The sequence below is a fragment of the Phocoena phocoena genome, chromosome 8 (assembly GCF_963924675.1).
Source record: "Phocoena phocoena chromosome 8, mPhoPho1.1, whole genome shotgun sequence".
NCBI classification, from domain to species: domain Eukaryota; kingdom Metazoa; phylum Chordata; class Mammalia; order Artiodactyla; family Phocoenidae; genus Phocoena; species Phocoena phocoena.
The window spans coordinates 65363574-65371768 of NC_089226.1; positions in this window are offsets into that span (position 1 = coordinate 65363574).

Sequence of the window (8195 nt, forward strand, 5' to 3'; positions counted from 1 at the left end):
TGCCGCCAATCAGCGCAGGGCGGTGGGGAGGAGCCACAGGGCCAAGCTCGGTTGCGGCGCAGCCCCTCCGCAGTGCGCAAAGCCATATTCGCGAAGGCTCTGAGGCCAAGCCAGTGGCGTAAGGGGAACTGAGCACCGTCGGGTTGCGGCCCATTTGCGTAAAGTCCTAGAGCCCTTTGAGTCTGCGTTGATGTGGCTGCCTTGTCTTCCTCCTGTCTCTTTGTTCCTGGAGCCTGTATCCCATGCTCGAGATATACAGCCCCCAGCCCCTCTACCTCGTTTTCTCACCGGGAATGTGGGAAGGAAGCTCGCCCTTCCACCCGACCCTGTCCTTGGCGTGTGCGAGCTCTGCTTTTCCTAGCGCCCCCGAGGAGCCGAGATTGCCCCTCGCAGGCTGGGCCTCCCTGGGACGGGCCTGTAGGGCTAAGGCCTGGCGCCCCCGCGGCGCTGCGCCGGGAATCGTTGGTCTCCAGGTGCTCGGCTTCAGCAGCCTTTAGGTCGGGGAGCTGGAAGAGTAGCGTTCAGGAGAAAAGACGATGCATCTCCAAGCGTTAAAAGAGCTTTATTCAGTTCCCTATTGATTCCACCCCCTGCTGAGTGAATGAGAAAGGGATGAAAGGAAGGGGTTTATTGTCTTTGTACCTCACTAAAGAAGCAGCTTTTCCCAAAGGAATGTCCTGCCTGCGGTCACGGAGGAAGACCTAGAATATACCAGAATTCTTTGGAAGAAGTGTTTGCGGAGGGCGGGAGTCTGGAGGATTTTAATTGCCAGCTCCTGATTTGTTTGTTTTTTAAGCACTTTGAAGACTGACAGCCGTATATTTCCATTTTACAGAAGGTCCATCCTAACAAATAGGATTAGGCTTTTCAAAGCCGGCAGGTTGCACTATTTATACTTCTCGGCTAATATTTTAAGGGAGAGTTGCAGTAAAATGAAGTATTCCATCGTTTACGACATTTTAGCTATACAAAAATGGAGTCATATTTCCATATACTTAACAGAAATGTCTCCATCTTCATCTTGAATATAGTTCTTGATATAATGTGTAATCTAAAGGAAGAAACTGTGTGTGTGTGTGGGGGGTGTTTTAACGTGGATGACGTTTAAAGAAAGTGTCCAACAAAGGGCAGGATTTCCAAGGATTCAAACCTGTTTGACATGTCAACAGCTTTGGGGTTGAAAGTACCTACTCCTCAATACGATTTTCAACCGAGGTGCCAGTTTTTCCTAGGACATTTACACCTGATTGTGGAAGGGTGTGGTGGACCCTAAAGGTTTCTAACACAATTCCAGGATCTTTAGCTCTTTGCCAGTGTATTAGGCTGATCATTCCCCCTCATTATTATATTTTTCTAAAATTATTGCTATCAAGTCAAGTTCACTTGAACTTTAACAACTGGAAAAGATATTCTCACCCTTGGAGTTAGTTACATGTAAAAAAAATTTTTTTTAAAAAGGAAACTATTTTTAGGAAAGGCAAAAATCGTGTTTCAAATACAAGAAGTACAACTTTGTAATTTCAGGACCCTTTTAGCTTCAAAAACAATACAGAATAATATTTTAAAATAATTTCTGTAGGGCTTTACAGTTTGCAAAAAAGCTTTCATATATATGTGATACTTTTACATAACTGGCTTACATTCTTCATGATTGATAATACATTAATCTGATAGAAAGAATAGTGTTCAAAAACTATTCTAGGTTAGACTTCAAAGAGTACTTACTGAATCATAAAACCTGGATGGTCTTCTAATTGAGGAACTTGAAACTCAATAATTAAAAATAAAAGAGGTTTTATATAATTTTTGCTAACTGTGAACCCCCTATGCTATGGGCTTTGCAGGTATGAGTGTATGTGAGAAATTGAGCTAAGAGCAATAAAGTAGAAATACGGATAAAACACAATCTTTCAATTACCTTTCAATCAGTGGGCGGCGCAGATATTCACATTTTGAAATATTTCCATCACATCATGGTTGTATGAAAATTCAAGTCATCTGGAATTTAGCTTTTAGTTTATAGAAAATTGAATTTTAAATACACCCACTTCAATCTGCTCATTTTAACACTTACATTTTATGTCAGTTTTCTAAGGATTGTGAAGCTCTTAGACTACTGACTGACTTGTTAACTTATAGATATTTGCATTAGTTTAATTAATAATGTCAAATGCTGGTTATTATCTTCTCTGTGCTTAAGGGTTCCCCAATCATACATCTCCAGCCCAGATCTCTTACTGTCTTCAATTCTGAGTCTCTAACAGCCTATTTATCAGAGATGCAAACTTGCAGCCATATTTAGTCTAGGCCATACAGTAGTTTTAAACATTTGAATTAGTTGACATTGAAATTTTAGGAGATTTTACATACAAATCTAGATTTCCATCTTTTCATGAAAAATCTTAAAATATGGCTATACTGGGCCTGAAATTCCAAAAGGGCAACATTCAAGTATAGCTGAGTAGTGACTGCCTCATCTAGATGTTTTCTCTTCATTCCACCATAGTGAAATCTGACTTTATTCACTCATTTATGTTCCTGTGCGGCCTCTATAGCCATTTTTCTTTTTTTGTTGTTATTTATTCAAATTCAACAGACTCAGTATTAACTGACCATCTTCCTATTACAAGGAAAAGGAGCAGACCAGCTAGTTCAAATATCTTCTCTACCACTTACTGTGTGACTTTGGGCAAGTTTAACAAATCTCTCTTCTTAGTTTCTGAATCTATAAAATGGGAATAACTGTATTTACAGAGGTGTTGTAAAGATTAAATGAGATAATATATGTAAAGCCCATAGCATAGTCCCTGATGTAGTAACTACTTAATGTCAGTTACTTTATTGTCAATAATATTGATTATCCAACTGCTTCACAACTATTTTAGTTTTGCCAAGGATTCCACTATTCTTCTATACTAGAAACTCTGATCAGGTATAACATTCAATTTATTATTGAGTCCCAGTGTTACTTCCCTCTAAATCATCTTCTTCCTACATACATCTGCTTTCCTACAGTGTCATTGCTTGCATGCTAATGTAGGCCTTGGTAATTGTTCCTCCTGAATTATTGAAAAATTCTGGTTGTTCTATAGTCTTTTCCCTCTATGCTGTGTACTCATATTAGCCTTCCTTAAAACACTTTTTTCCCCAGCATATTACTACCATGCTTAAAAGAATCTTAGTGCTTCAATATTTTCTACATCAGTTTGACCTCAACCTTGGCTACACAGTAGAATCACCTGGGGGAACCTTTTAAAACTCTCCATGTCTTGGCTGCAACCAAGACCAGATAAATCCGAATCTCTCAGAGTCGGATCCAGCATCAGCAGCTTTTAAAGCTCTCCAAGTAACTCTAATGTGCAGTGAAGTTTTGAGAAACACTGTAGCAGTTCGGAGTATTACAGAAATGATAACATTTACTGCTGAAAAAAAACCTAGGAAAAGAAAACTGGACTCTGGAAACAGTAAAAGACTTTGCCCAAGTAGGGAAACAGGCATTAGAACCCAGGGATCCCATTTCATATGGCTTTGCCTGGCTTTCAGACCCTTCATCTGCTGGCCCTACCCTACCTTTTCTATTGGCCTTGTTTTTCACCACTCCCAGACACCCAGTGGTCTCTCATAGAGCCAGTTACGCTGGTATTGCTGCCTCCAAAAATTCATTCCCACTAGCACTCCATTGCTTGCAATTTTGAGGCCATCCTTATTTATCCCCTTTACTATTTCATTTCTGAAGCACCGATATGAGTATTTAAGTACCCTGCTCAAAAACCTCAGGGGGTCTCCCCTAAGAGAATAACATAGGGACCCCATAGTTTGGCATAAAAGACCCTTTGTAATCTGGTTTCAGACTACTTCCCTGTTTCTAGACACATCCCTCCTCCATTTTTTTAATTCATAATCTAGTTCTACAGTACTCAAATTTTGCTCCATTATAACATCCATGTTCTATAACATATGACCAAAATTTGGTGATCTTTTTCTACTTGGCAGAAAAAAATAAGGCTAATGAGTTAATCTACTAATGGCTAGGCAAGGAGCTTGGGCTTAATCCCTGTTTTCAAAGAGCTCACAATCTAGATGAAGAAAAGATATATACACCAATTACATACAAGGGCAGGAAAGGGTAGAATCAATGCTAAACTGAACAACCAAGAAAAAATGCTGTAAGGTTTCATAAAGGGAATGATAGGGGATGAGGCTGGGGCCATCCTTCCTTGAATGCCAGAATGATGATTTAGGACTGACAATATGGGCAAAGAAAGTTCTTGAGCTGATCAGACCTCTAGTTTTGGTTTAAAGTTGATCAGTTGTAATTGATCAGAGTGCTGTTTTAGGGAAATTAACCTTGTGGCTTATGTAGAATGGATTGAAAGGCAAATCTGGAGATAGGGAGGTCAGTTAGAAGGCTATGTACTGCAGTATTTTTATGGGGCTTACTTTTATCTCCCTTCCAAAATTGTAAGGCCATTGAAATGCGGAACACTTCTCTTGCACTTCGAATAGAGTTCTTTGCACATAGCAGGAGCTGAGAAAATATTTGTGCATATTATCTTTTTGACATTTATTCATTCCTTTTTCTCTTGGCTTCCATGACTTTACACTTTCCAGGATTTCCTCCTACCTCATTGGCTCCTTCACCAATTCAGCTGTCTCTGCTGGCTTCTCCTCCTCTGCTTGACCTCTAAATATTAAAGTATCCAAGGATTTATTCTGGGCCTTCTCTTCCCTCTGAGTACTTTCTCCCTAGGTAATTCATCTGTCCTATGACTGTAAATACCATTTATATGGTGATGATTTCCAAATTCATATCTTCATCTCTGATTCATTCCCACCCCGCCCCATGCAAGCTATAGATATATATCAAATTGCCTACTGAAATTTCCCCTTGGATATATAATAGGCATTTCAAATTTAACATGTTCAGAATAGTTTTTCCCATTGATCACCATCTGCCAGTTGCTAAGGCCCCAAACCTATGAATCATTCTTAATTCCTCTGTCTCTCATCTCCTGTATCTAATTCATCAGAAATTCTATTGGCTATATCTCCAAAATATATCTTAAGTTGGTCCACTTCTCTTGATCTACCTTGCTGTCACTTGAATCTAACCACCTTTATCTCTAGTCTGGATTAATTTAATAGCCCCCTAACTGGTCTCTCAACTTCATCTCTTGCTCTCCACTACGTTTTCTACCCACAAGCCTGTCATCTTTGAAAAATGTCAATCAGATAACACCACTCGTGCTTAAAGCCCTTGATCATGGATATACATTACATCCACAGTAAAATCCAAACTCTCATTGTGGCCTGCAAAGCCTTACATGATCCAGCCCTTTACTATCACTCTGACCTTGTCTCCTACCATATTCCTCCTTGACCTCTCTGCTTTAGTCACACTGGCCTTTTTTCTTCTATTCTTCAGACATACCCAGTTCATGCAAAGCTTTGTACTCCTCAAACATGCAAAGGCTATGGCTTCTTAGTTTTCAACTTCCACTGCTCCCAAATTTCTTATTCCAGTTTTTTCATGGCTGGCTCTTTTTCAAAATTTAGGTCTCAGCTTTATGAGCTTATGGTCACCTTTGTAGAAAAGCCTTCCCTGATCGCCCTACGTATTGTTTCCTCTTCCAGGCACTCTATCACATTACTCCACTTATTTTTTTCATAGTCCGTATCACTATCTGAAATGAGTTTTTCCATTCTTTCTTGTGTATTATCTGCTTACCACATTAGGAGGTAAGCTCAATGACAGCAGGTAACTTGTCTGTCATGTTCACTGTACTTTAGATACAGTACTTAGAATAGTTCCTGACATATAATAGGCATCAATAAATATTTATTGAATACAAGAATATACATTCTCTCATTTGAGTCTCGGTACAAGTCATGTGGGGTAAGTAGGGAAGTGTCATTTCCCCAATTTTACAGATAGGGAAATTGAAAGAGGTAATAATTACTTTTCCAAAATAATTGTTCATGTGTGGCAGAATCTCATACTTTCCCAAGTGCACCAAGATCCCTCCTATAGCAACATGAGTAACCATAATGGGGATATTCCTTTTTTTTTTAATCACTTTTGCATGCAATGTATAAGGTGCTTGCCTTAGTTTCTTATGGCTACCATAACAAATTGTCCCAAAGTAGGTGGCTTAAAACAACAGAAATTAATTTTCTCACAGTCCTGTAGGTCTAAGTCCAAAATCAATGTGTTGGAAGGGCTGTACTTCCTATGGAGGCTCTAGAGGAGAATCCATCTCTTGCCTCTTCCAGTTTCTGGTGGCTGTTGGCATTCCTTGGCTTAGGACTACATTTCTCTCTGCTCTGTCTTGGCATTACCTTCTTCTCTGTGTGTGAGTCACAAAACTCCCTCTGATTCTCTCTTATGAGGATGCGAGTGATTGCACTCAGATAATTCAGGATGAACTCCTTCTCTTGAGATCCTTAATTATATTTTTGCCATATAAGATAATATTCACAAGTTTCAGGGATTAGGACATGGGCATTTCTTTTGGGGGCTACCATTCAGCCCACTTCAGTGCTCATAACATTTTAGTGCAAAGCTAAATTCTTGGACTTCTATTTCACAGGTCAGTCTTTACTTGGATCATCATTCATTCATTTAATGAATATTTAGTGAGCACACGATACATGCTTTTACAATACTAGAAGTTGGGTATACTTCGATAAACAATTCTAAGCACTTTATGCTTTGGGTAAGAAAGGGTGCCATTAATAATTACATTGGGACAGTGGGCATAAACCAGGACTATACCAGGTAAAGACATGTGATCGTCTTGCTTATGATGCATACTGTTAGGACAACAGAATGAAATAAACCAAGATCCTGCCTGTTAGTATTTTTCCCTTTGCCGTTTTTTTTCCTAAGTCAAACATAGTGTTTATAAAGTTCTTAAATGGATAGATAGCAGCATGACTGCTCTCATTGAACTTCATCAATATGGATACCTCTTATATCTTTGGGTATAGGACTTGTAAGCTGGAAGTGGGAGGCCCATTTCAGGGCAAAATTTTCTTTATCAGATGGGCCAGAGACACACCTGAGCCTTAAGTAGAGGAGGATAACTGATGCCTTCAGTTCACTGCATTTCATAATTTTTTTAGAAAAAATAAATTTAGAGAATGGGTAATGTTCATCTGCAAGAAACACTGCTGGCAGGTGATCAAGATTACTAGCAGCTGGGAACTCCCTGGCGCTCCAGTGGTTAGGACTCGGTGCTTTCATTGTGGTGGCCTGGGTTCAATCACTGGTCGGGGAGCTAAGATCCCACAAGCCTCGAGGCGCGGCCAAAAAAAAAAAAGATTACTAGTAGTGGCAACTTAGATGATATAGTCTTCATGTGCAATTCCTAGTATTCCTTTCTTTCCAAAGTAAAAAAGCATATGTGAATGCAAGTTACTAAGAAAGCTATTATAGGGATAATATTGCATCCACTCTAATTTATTAAATAAGAAAATAATTTGCAAATTTTGGTACTTTATATAACTTTTATTAGTGACAATACTCATTTACAGTACATCTTACAACTAATGTGACCAAAAAGTGTGCTAAAACAATGCAGTTAAAGAATCATTGTTCTTGAAAAGGTAAATTATAGAACTGAAAATAGATACTTCAGTGCCATAAACCAAGTATTTAATCATGTTTTGGAGGGCAGTAAGTACACATGTCCAGAGCATCGATACTTATATACACTTGATAATAATTGGTAAAGTGCTCAGGTTTACTCTTTAAACAATGTTTTCATTGCAGGAGAAATATTCTTATTTCCATTTCACAAATGAGGAAACTGCGATTTGGAGAAGCTAACTGACTTGTGCATGTCTATTTTCTTTAAACTTTTATTCCAGTGGTTTTTCTTTACTTTATACTTCATCTCTTAATAGAATATATAGTTTTCAGAATTCAAATAATGTATGGTACTTGTTTAATGCCACTAAACCATTTACCTGAGTCTGAATAATATAATCAAATCAGCTGTGATGATTAATTTTTTTACTTTAACTTGCCAAGGCCACAGTGCCTAGATATATGGTTGAACATTCTGGATGTTTCTGTGAAGGTGTTTTTTGGATGAGATTAACATTTAAATTGGTGGACTTTGTAAAGCAGATTACTCTCCATAATGTGGGTAGGCCTCACCCAATCAGTTGAAAGTCTTAATGGAACAAAG